The 12,158-nt window shown below is 38.4% G+C and overlaps 1 long non-coding RNA gene across 2 annotated transcripts in view; it reads right to left on the bottom strand.

The window, feature by feature from the left end:
* Positions 1 to 9,148, bottom strand: part of LOC113020044 (uncharacterized) — a 58,903-nt gene extending 49,755 nt beyond the window's left edge. For both annotated transcript variants that reach the window (XR_013906939.1, XR_013906940.1), the window contains exons 1-3: positions 8,781 to 9,148; positions 7,074 to 7,255; positions 5,851 to 6,979 (exon numbers count right to left, since the gene is read on the bottom strand). This is a non-coding gene — a long non-coding RNA (uncharacterized LOC113020044). The remainder of the gene's footprint in view (positions 1 to 5,850; positions 6,980 to 7,073; positions 7,256 to 8,780) is intronic.
* Between the last annotated feature and the right edge of the window lie 3,010 nt (positions 9,149 to 12,158).

Below are 12,158 nucleotides of genomic sequence, written 5' to 3'. Positions count from 1 at the left end.
AACGGCTGCAAAACCTGTTTGCCCAGCACGGGGATATTGAGTTCTATAAGATAAAGCCATAAACATGTTTGTCCGAGACCTCTATCAAAAGTTACAGCGATTTATATGAAGTTGTTCAAAAACGCTTTCTTTCGCCAAGACAATGCGTTTCTCACGGTTACATGCATTTGAATGGGAAACTCGCCCAAGACAAAGTATAGGTTTTCATTATGTGAATAATTTTAAAATCTTAGCTCAAAAGGCTGCAAAACCTGTTTGCCCAGCACGGAGATATTGAGTTTTATAAGATAAAGCCATAAACATGTGTGTCTGAGTCTTCTATCAAAAGTTACAGCGATTTATATGAAGTTGTTCAAAAACGCTTTCTTTCGCCAAGACAATGCGTTTCTCACTGTTACATGCATTTGAATGGGAAACTCGCCTGAAACAAAGTATAGGTTTTCATTATGTGAATAATTTTAAAATCTTAGCTCAAACGGCTGCAAAACCTGTTTGCCCAGCACGTAGATATTGAGTTTTATAAGATAAAGCCATAAACATGTGTGTCTGAATGTTCTATCAAAAGTTACAGCGATTTATATGAAGTTGTTCAAAAACGCTTTCTTTCGCCAAGACAATGCGTTTCTCACTGTTACATGCATTTGAATGGGAAACTCGCCTGAAACAAAGTATAGGTTTTCATTATGTGAATAATTTTAAAATCTTAGCTCAAACGGCTGCAAAACCTGTTTGCCCAGCACGGAGATATTGAGTTTTATAAGATAAAGCCATAAACATGTGTGTCTGAGTGTTCTATCAAAAGTTACAGCGATTTATATGAAGTTGTTCAAAAACGCTTTCTTTCGCCAAGACAATGCGTTTCTCACTGTTACATGCACTTGAATGGGAAACTCGCCCGAGACAAAGTATAGGTTTTCATTATGTGAATAATTTTAAAATCTTAGCTCAAACGGCTGCAAAACCTGTTTGCCCAGCACGGGGATATTGAGTTCTATAAGATAAAGCCATAAACATGTTTGTCCGAGACCTCTATCAAAAGTTACAGCGATTTATATGAAGTTGTTCAAAAACGCTTTCTTTCGCCAAGACAATGCGTTTCTCACGGTTACATGCATTTGAATGGGAAACTCGCCCAAGACAAAGTATAGGTTTTCATTATGTGAATAATTTTAAAATCTTAACTCAAACGGCTGCAAAACCTGTTTGCCCAGCACGGGGATATTGAGTTCTATAAGATAAAGCCATGAACATGTTTGTCTGAGACCTCTATCAAAAGTTACAGCGATTTATATGAAGTTGTTCAAAAACGCTTTATTTCGCCAAGACAATGTGTTTCTCACTGTTACATGCATTTGAATGGGAAACTCGCCTGAAACAAAGTATAGGTTTTCATTATGTGAATAATTTTAAAATCTTAGCTCAAACGGCTGCAAAACCTCTTTCTTTCGCCAAGACAATGCGTTTCTCACTGTTACATGCATTTGAATGGGAAACTCGCCCGAGACAAAGTATAGGTTTTCATTATGTGAATAATTTTAAAATCTTAGCTCAAAAGGCTGCAAAACCTGTTTGCCCAGCACGGGGATATTGAGTTCTATAAGATAAAGCCATAAACATGTTTGTCTGAGACCTCTATCAAAAGTTACAGCGATTTATATGAAGTTGTTCAAAAACGCTTTCTTTCGCCAAGACAATGCGTTTCTCACGGTTACATGCATTTGAATAGGAAACTCGCCCAAGACAAAGTATAGGTTTTCATTATGTGAATAATTTTAAAATCTTAGCTCAAAAGGCTGCAAAACCTGTTTGCCCAGCACGGAGATATTGAGTTTTATAAGATAAAGCCATAAACATGTGTGTCTGAATGTTCTATCAAAAGTTACAGCGATTTATATGAAGTTGTTCAAAAACGCTTTCTTTCGCCAAGACAATGCGTTTCTCACTGTTACATGCATTTGAATGGGAAACTCGCCTGAAACAAAGTATAGGTTTTCATTATGTGAATAATTTTAAAATCTTAGCTCAAACGGCTGCAAAACCTGTTTGCCCAGCACGGAGATATTGAGTTTTATAAGATAAAGCCATAAACATGTGTGTCTGAGTGTTCTATCAAAAGTTACAGCGATTTATATGAAGTTGTTCAAAAACGCTTTCTTTCGCCAAGACAATGCGTTTCTCACTGTTACATGCATTTGAATGGGAAACTCGCCTGAAACAAAGTATAGGTTTTCATTATGTGAATAATTTTAAAATCTTAGCTCAAACGGCTGCAAAACCTGTTTGCCCAGCACGGAGATATTGAGTTTTATAAGATAAAGCCATAAACATGTGTGTCTGAGTGTTCTATCAAAAGTTACAGCGATTTATATGAAGTTGTTCAAAAACGCTTTCTTTCGCCAAGACAATGCGTTTCTCACTGTTACATGCACTTGAATGGGAAACTCGCCCGAGACAAAGTATAGGTTTTCATTATGTGAATAATTTTAAAATCTTAGCTCAAACGGCTGCAAAACCTGTTTGCCCAGCACGGAGATATTGAGTTCTATAAGATAAAGCCATAAACATGTTTGTCCGAGACCTCTATCAAAAGTTACAGCGATTTATATGAAGTTGTTCAAAAACGCTTTCTTTCGCCAAGACAATGCGTTTCTCACGGTTACATGCATTTGAATGGGAAACTCGCCCAAGACAAAGTATAGGTTTTCATTATGTGAATAATTTTAAAATCTTAGCTCAATTGGCTGCAAAACCTGTTTGCCCAGCACGGGGATATTGAGTTCTATAAGATAAAGCCATAAACATGTGTGTCTGAGTCTTCTATCAAAAGTTACAGCGATTTATATGAAGTTGTACGAAAATGCTTTATTTCGCCAAGACAATGCGTTTCTCACTGTTACATGCATTTGAATGGGAAACTCGCCTGAGACAAAGTATAGGTTTTCATTATGTAAATAATTTTAAAATCTTAGCTCAAACGGCTGAAAAAAACCTGTTTGCCCAGCACGGGGATATTGAGTTCTATAAGATAAAGCCATAAACATGTTTGTCTGAGTCTTCTATCAAAAGTTACAGCGATTTATATGAAGTTGTACGAAAATGCTTTCTTTCGCCAAGACAATGCGTTTCTCACTGTTACATGCATTTGAATGGGAAACTCGCCTGAAACAAAGTATAGGTTTTCATTATGTGAATAATTTTAAAATCTTAGCTCAAACGGCTGCAAAACCTGTTTGCCCAGCACGGGGATATTGAGTTCTATAAGATAAAGCCATAAACATGTGTGTCTGAGTCTTCTATCAAAAGTTACAGCGATTTATATGAAGTTGTACGAAAATGCTTTCTTTCGCCAAGACAATGCGTTTCTCACTGTTACATGCATTTGAATGGGAAACTCGCCTGAAACAAAGTATAGGTTTTCATTATGTGAATAATTTTAAAATCTTAGCTCAAACGGCTGCAAAACCTGTTTGCCCAGCACGGAGATATTGAGTTTTATAAGATAAAGCCATGAACATGTTTGTCTGAGTCTTCTATCTAAAGTTACAGCGATTTATATGAAGTTGTACGAAAATGCTTTCTTTCGCCAAGACAATGCGTTTCTCACTGTTACATGCATTTGAATGGGAAACTCGCCCGAGACAAAGTATAGGTTTTCATTATGTGAATAATTTTAAAATCTTAGCTCAAACGGCTGCAACCTGTTTGCCCGGCACGGAGATATTGAGTTCTATAAGATAAAGCCATGAACATGTTTGTCTGAGTCCTCTATCAAAAGTTACAGCGATTTATATGAAGTTGTTCAAAAACGCTTTATTTCGCCAAGACAATGCATTTCTCACTGTTACATGCATTTGAATGGGAAAGTCGCCCGAGACAAAGTATAGGTTTTCATTATGTGAATAATTTTAAAATCTTAGCTCAAACGGCTGCAAAACCTGTTTGCCCAGCACGGAGATATTGAGTTTTATAAGATAAAGCCATAAACATGTGTGTCTGAGTGTTCTATCAAAAGTTACAGCGATTTATATGAAGTTGTTCAAAAACGCTTTCTTTCGCCAAGACAATGCGTTTCTCACTGTTACGTGCATTTGAATGGGAAACTCGCCCGAGACAAAGTATAGGTTTTCATTATGTGAATAATTTTAAAATCTTAGCTCAAACGGCTGCAAAACCTGTTTGCCCAGCACGGAGATATTGAGTTCTATAAGATAAAGCCATAAACATGTTTGTCTGAGTCCTCTATCAAAAGTTACAGCGATTTATATGAAGGTTTTGAAAAACGCTTTCTTTCGCCAAGACAATGCGTTTCTCACAGTTACATGCATTTGAATGGGAAACTCGCCTGAGACAAAGTATAGGTTTTCATTATGTGAATAATTTTAAAATCTTAGCTCAAACGGCTGCAAAACCTGTTTGCCCAGCACGGAGATATTGAGTTCTATAAGATAAAGCCATAAACATGTTTGTCTGAGTGTTCTATCAAAAGTTACAGCGATTTATATGAAGTTGTACGAAAATGCTTTCTTTCGCCAATACAATGCGTTTCTCACTGTTACATGCATTTGAATGGGAAACTCGCCTGAAACAAAGTATAGGTTTTCATTATGTGAATAATTTTAAAATCTTAGCTCAAACGGCTGCAAAACCTGTTTGCCCAGCACGGAGATATTGAGTTTTATAAGATAAAGCCATAAACATGTGTGTCTGAGTCTTCTATCAAAAGTTACAGCGATTTATATGAAGTTGTACGAAAATGCTTTATTTCGCCAATACAATGCGTTTCTCACTGTTACATGCATTTGAATGGGAAACTCGCCTGAAACAAAGTATAGGTTTTCATTATGTGAATAATTTTAAAATCTTAGCTCAAACGGCTGCAAAACCTGTTTGCCCAGCACGGGGATATTGAGTTCTATAAGATAAAGCCATAAACATGTTTGTCTGAGTCCTCTATCAAAAGTTACAGCGATTTATATGAAGTTGTTCAAAAACGCTTTATTTCGCCAAGACAATGCGTTTCTCACTGTTACATGCATTTGAATGGGAAACTCGCCTGAGACAAAGTATAGGTTTTCATTATGTGAATAATTTTAAAATCTTAGCTCAAACGGCTGCAAAACCTGTTTGCCCAGCACGGAGATATTGAGTTTTATAAGATAAAGCCATAAACATGTGTGTCTGAGTCTTCTATCAAAAGTTACAGCGATTTATATGAAGTTGTTCAAAAACGCTTTCTTTCGCCAAGACAATGCGTTTCTCACTGTTACATGCATTTGAATGGGAAACTCGCCTCAGACAAAGTATAGGTTTTCATTATGTGAATAATTTTAAAATCTTAGCTCAAACGGCTGCAAAACCTGTTTGCCCAGCACGGAGATATTGAGTTTTATAAGATAAAGCCATAAACATGTGTGTCTGAGACCTCTATCAAAAGTTACAGCGATTTATATGAAGTTGTTCAAAAACGCTTTATTTCGCCAAGACAATGCGTTTCTCACTGTTACATGCATTTGAATGGGAAACTCGCCTGAAAAAAAGTATAGGTTTTCATTATGTGAATAATTTTAAAATCTTAGCTCAAACGGCTGCAAAACCTGTTTGCCCAGCACGGAGATATTGAGTTTTATAAGATAAAGCCATAAACATGTGTGTCTGAGTCTTCTATCAAAAGTTACAGCGATTTATATGAATTTGTTCAAAAATGCTTTCTTTCGCCAAGACAATGCGTTTCTCACTGTTACAAGCACATATTTTCTCTGCTTTGTCTAACCTCTGCAGAGCCTCTGTCAAGAAAAACATATCTGTAAGCATAAAACAAATATACATTTCATAACACGTCACTGGACAAACCTCGGTCAGTTGATTTCCTCTGTGCAGTGCAGACGAACATCAGTCAGCAAGTCAAGGCTGTGAGATGGACTGGTGTCCTTTGTGACTCTGCTGGTTCTTCTGAGGAAACACCACCGTCTCTCCACACCGTCACCATCTGTGAGCACAAACTGCTGCTCTGCCAGCATGTAGGAATCACATATCACACACACAGGGGTGAAGAAACATTAGAGCTCAACTTTGGATACTTTAGATCTAAACAGATCAAACTAGCTCTTAGTTTCAACAATCAGTGAGCAGACAAACAATGATACCATACTGATTCTATATGAATACAATATGGTATTTTCAATACAGGTGTCAAATTAATTTATTAAAACTAATACAGATATATGTATATATATTTTTTTTGATAAATTCGTTTGCTAAATTATAAGAATATATATATATATTTTTTTCATTTAACTATTGCAACTGAAAGAAATTAAATATTGAACAAAAATATATTGTCACATTCTGAGCATGCTCAGCATGCTGAAAGACTTGAAGTTGCTACAGATTTTAAGAAGTGATAATTATAGGGAAAAAACTTCTCTTTTTCTTCTGTTTAATCAAACATTTGATGCCTTAGATGTCTCAGTCCTATAGCATTCTGCAACTACAACTAAGCTGAAGCTTGGATTTGGCTGCAGGTGCCCCTGTACATCCTTCTCAGCAGCACACATGTGGGTACCATTTAATCACACTTCTTCCTGAGCTTTGCTTCATCACAAGACCAAAGGTGGCATCCCGTGTCACAGTCTTATCATCATCCAGAAGAAACATTTGAAGAAACATCATGGAGAAGAAACATTTACGCGCCTCCTGGTTTTGCTTTCTGATCCTGCAAAAAGACTGAGGACAACAAAGCCCAGAGAACACGAGATACACAACATCCAACATTCAGACTCAACAGCCTCCATAAATGAAGAGCACCAGGTTGGTTCAGTTATAGTAGATATGAGCATACTTCACATTACTGGGTATGAATAATAATCAAGAGACAAACTTTGAAGATGCAGAGCATGATGTCCCATCATCAGACTGTAAACAAACATCCACCAGGCTTCTTTGTTGGATCTCCTATCAGGGATCAGTAGCGTGTATTAACCTGTGGATCAGCAGTCACTGAAATATTACTGTTTCAGATAAGAAATCTAGCACATAAAAGCCAGGGTAGGAGGGATCTCTGCAAACTGACTTACCTCTGCAAGTGTGAAGCTCAACAAAAATCTGACTCTCCAGTCACTGACAAACAAAAACCTCCAGCTGGGAGATAGAAAACGCTGTCTGGGTCTTGCTGGATGTTGCTGGTCAGAGTCCACACATTAGCAGAGTGCTTCTTGGTCCCACTGACCCATGTGGACAGTGACTGTGGAGAACTGTTCTGGAAAACATAAAAGAGAATTAAAATAACAAAAAGCCAAAGAGGATTTCCACAAAGACTATCTTGGAATCAGCAATCAAAAAAAACACTGGTTCATATTTCAATTAAATATGAACAGATTCCTTAAATGTACGCAGTTCAGATCTGATTTAATTTAATTTCCTTCACACAGCACATTCGTCCAGGCTGACAGGTAAACATAGAATTAATCTCAGGTAACATGACTCATAGTAGAGATTCAGTAAGAAAGATTGCAGGCTCTAATATTATTACCACACAATCCAAGGACACACCAACAGCTCAGATTTCTAGAACTATTTAAACAAATGTCTTTTGAATATTCAATTCAGTGGGGTGGGGGGTGTCGTGGAATTTTTTAAATAAAGTCTGCAACACAGAAAGAGCTGTGATCAAGCTATTTATTACTGCGCACAGGAGAGCAAACACACATCAAACATTACAGTTCAGTCATGTCAGCTCTGCCACAGAAGTTGTGCTCCTACTCCTTTATGCATTCCAAGGAAGAGGGAGGAAGTTACAAACTGATCCTACCACACTTCACGTGTCTCGCTATGAAACCTAACGGATCAGTGGTTATGCTGTTTTGTGCCCTTGGCCTTATCAGCACCTGTAAAGGGAGTTGTTTTCTCAAACTGCTGAAGTAAGTTCATCTAGTTTTAGAACCTTTCACTGAACAGTCTATAACAGTGTCATAAGCACTTAAATACTTTAAATGAGAATAACAGAAAATTTCTATTACAGGAGCTAGAGCCTGTCCCAGTAGTCATAGGTAGAGCACACCTGGACAGGTCACCAGTCTGTCAGAGGACTAACACAGATGCAGCCTGACTCAATCCTAAATGTTCAGCACACAGAGACACAGAGGTGCTGTTTAAAGTTTAGTGTTAACTTGAGTCACTGATCATTTGCAGTATTACAGAGTCTGGCAGTCTTTGCATGATGTCCACGTCACTGTACGTTTCTAGCTGACTCTCAGGTGTGACAGGTGTGCCAGCAGGAAAGAGTAATAATAGCCTGCATCCTGAGGTTTTTCATGCAGGATTAAAGGAGCCAGGCTTTGTTCACACAGCTAGGATTGTATTTTACATTGACCCTGGGTCAGTATAAGTATCATACAGTTTAAACGAAGCACTGAAACTTGCACATATTTATTACAGATGCACTGAAGCTAATCGAGATATTTGCTGTCAATCTGTGGCTGCGATTAAACAGTTTACTGGAAACTTTATTAACTAGTAACTTCGTCAGTCATAACAGAAGCTAATATTTCTGTGCTAACATCGTTTAAACAGTAACAGCTTTACTCCAATATAAGCTAACGTTTACACCGTAACTTTAAGCTAGCACCATAAAGACGGTAAAACACGTAATAACATCTACAAATGCATCTTAAAGCTGTTATATTAGCACTCGGTGTATTACTAACATAAGCACATTAACATTATTGACACTCGCTGACTTTTAATAGTCGTTCTATAAATGCTGTCCGTTTAAACGGTCTTACCTGTAAACACTGCTGTATCCACCGGATTCCAGCCAGAGTGAATTCTGGAGTCTTCCCACGCTCCTGTTAGTGATCCTCCATCTGGATGGATGATAACAACCTTCTGAACAATCTAGCAGGAGCTGGTCCATATCTATGGGACTGATTTGTGCTAATAACGCCCAATTGTATGGACTGATAACAGCCGAAGCGGGTGAATAAAGTCACCCAGTCCTAGCTGTGCCATTACCCAGCATACACCAGCACAATATTAGGCACAGCACCACGATAGACATTTTCAGTGGTTTTGAATGCAGGACATGGTTATCTTACCTTGTAAAATGCATGACAATAAAACAGCTAACCACCATAAAATGGTATTGTGTGTGTATGTGCATGTGTGTGTGTGTGTGTGTGTGTGTGTGTGTGTGTGTGTGTGTGTGTGTGTGTGAGAGAGAGAGAGAGGGGGGGGGGGGGAGAGATCAAAGGCGTGCGTTTATGTTTTTTCTTGATCAAGAGTGTGCCTCCTCTCTCTTATTGGATATGGTGTAGCATGTTTATTCAGGTGCACCTTTGAAGTCTATGAGAATACTTTGCAGCCTGGTCTGAGTGGTCATTTCTGCACAGACACAATGAAGCGTGCACTCAGTTTAGAGGAGGCTGTTGCTGCAGTTTTGCACTCTCCACAAGCAGTGGAGATACTTCTGACAGCGAAGAAGAATTTTTGCCAGGCACCGAGGAGCTTTGCAGCTCATGTGCGGAGGAGGAGAAGGAGAAGGAGGAAGAAGAGCAGGAGGAAGAGACAAGACTAGAGGATGGCCAGTGGAGATCTAAAAATGGAGAAATCATGTGGCAACCCACACATGAAGAGGTCCTGCCATTTTTTCCTCCTCCCATTTTAACCCCAGGACCAACCCATTATGCAATTCATAGAATCAGCAGCCCTGTGTGCACTTTCCATCTTTTTTTTGCAGAGGACATTATGCAGCTAATCCTGCATTTCACCAACCTGCAGGGCAACAGGTCAGTAAAAGACTGGAAGGACATAGATGAGGAGGAGTTGCAGGCTTACATGGGGCTTGTGATGCTGGCTGGCCTGTACAGGTCTCACATGAAACGACAACAAGCCTGTGGGATGGGGAGACAGGGCTCTTCTGTTTCCTGCTACCATGTCAAAAAAAAAGATTTGAGCAAATTAATCGGGCAGTAAGATTCGATAATCGTCTCTCCCGTCCAGGTCGCTACAAGGGGGATATGGCTGTGGTTTCCTACATCCCCAAGCAAAGAAAAAATGTTGTCTTATTGGGCACCAGGCACCGTGAGCTACAAGTCCAGGACTCTGGGAAGAGAAAGCCCCACATCATCCTGGATTATAACAAATCCAAAGGGGCTGTGGATCATCTGGACCAGGTAAGAACAATTATAAGTCATTTAATTGCCAAATTGTTTATCGTTTCTCATTGTCATAACTGATAAAGTCAGATAATGTGATTATGATAGTTTTGATATGAGATGATAGTTTTAGAATATGAGAGTTTTGATAGTTACAGATAGGAGGGGGGCCCACAGGCGGAAGGATCTATGAAGTTAATGAAAAAACTCTTTATTTCACCATGTTAGTGCGTTACTCGCTATTACATGCATTTGAATGGAGTTCTCGCCAGACGCAAAGTATAGGTTTTCATTATGTGAATAACTTGAAAATCTTAGCTCAAACAGCTTTAAAACCTGTTTGCCCAGCACGGGGATATTGAGTTCTATAAGATAAAGCCATAAACATGCGCGAAAGAAAGCGTTTTTCATCAACTTCATAGATCTTGCTGTAACTTTTGATAGAAGACTCACAAACACATATTTATGGCTTTATCTTATACACTTCAATATCCCCATGCTGGGAAAACAGGTTTTGCAGCCGTTTGACCTAAGATTTTCAACTTATTCACATAATGAAAACCTATACTTTGTTTCGGTTGAGTTCCCCATTAAAATGCAAGTAACAGTGAGAAACGCACTGTCTTGGCGAAAGAAAGCGTTTTTGTACAACTTCATATGAATTAGCTGTAACTTTTGATAGAAGACTCAGACAAACATGTTTATGGCTTTATCTTATAGAACTCAAGGTCCCCGTGCTGGGAAAACAGGTTTTGCAGCTGTTTGAGCTAAGATTTCCAAGTTATTCACATAATGAAAACCTATACTTTGTTTCGGTCGAGTTCCCCATTCAAATGCATGTAACAGTGAGAAACGCACTGTCTTGGCGAAAGAAAGCGTTTTTGTACAACTTCATATAAATCAATGTAACTTTTGATAGGAGACTCGGATACACATGTTTATGGCTTTATCTTATAGAACTCAAGGTCCCCATGCTGGGAACACAGGTTTTGCAGCTGTTTGAGCTAAGATTTCCAAGTTATTCACATAATGAAAACCTATACTTTGTTTCGGTCGAGTTCCCCATTCAAATGCATGTAACAGTAAGAAACGCACTGTCTTGGCGAAAGAAAGCGTTTTTGGACAACTTCATATAAATAGCTGTAACTTTTGATAGAAGACTCGGATACACATGTTTAAGGCTTTAACTTATAGAACTCAAGGTCCCCGTGCTGGGAAAAAAGGTTTTGCAGCTGTTTGAGCTAAGATTTCCAAGTTATTCACATAATGAAAACCTATACTTTGTTTCGGTCGAGTTCCCCATTCAAATGCATGTAACAGTGAGAAACGCGCTGTCTTGGCGAAAGAAAGCGTTTTTGTACAACTTCATATAAATAGCTGTAACTTTTGATAGAAGACTCGGATACACATGTTTAAGGCTTTAAGTTATAGAACTCAAGGTCCCCGTGCTGGGAAAAAAGGTTTTGCAGCTGTTTGAGCTAAGATTTCCAAGTTATTCACATAATGAAAACCTATACTTTGTTTCGGTCAAGTTCCCCATTCAAATGCATGTAACAGTAAGAAACGCACTGTCTTGGTGAAAGAAAGCGTTTTTGTACAACTTCATATAAATAGCTGTAACTTTTGATAGAAGACTCGGATACACATGTTTATGGCTTTTTCTTATAGAACTCAAGGTCCCCGTGCTGGGCAAACAGGTTTTGCAGCCGTTTGAGCTAAGATTTTAAAATTATTCACATAATGAAAACCTATACTTTGTCTCGGGCGAGTTTCCCATTCAAATGCATGTAACAGTGAGAAACGCATTGTCTTGGCGAAAGAAAGCGTTTTTGAACAACTTCATATAAATCGCTGTAACTTTTGATAGAAGACTCAGACACACATGTTTATGGCTTTATCTTATAGAACTCAATATCTCCGTGCTGGGCAAAAAGGTTTTGCAGCCGTTTGAGCTAAGATTTTAAAATTATTCACATAATGAAAACCTATACTTTTTTTCAGGCGAGT

Source organism: Astatotilapia calliptera, chromosome 3, assembly GCF_964374335.1.
Source record: "Astatotilapia calliptera chromosome 3, fAstCal68.1, whole genome shotgun sequence".
Taxonomy (NCBI): Eukaryota; Metazoa; Chordata; class Actinopteri; order Cichliformes; family Cichlidae; genus Astatotilapia; species Astatotilapia calliptera.
Note: the sequence above shows the minus strand (reverse complement) of the source record. Positions and strands in the feature narration are given on the sequence as shown.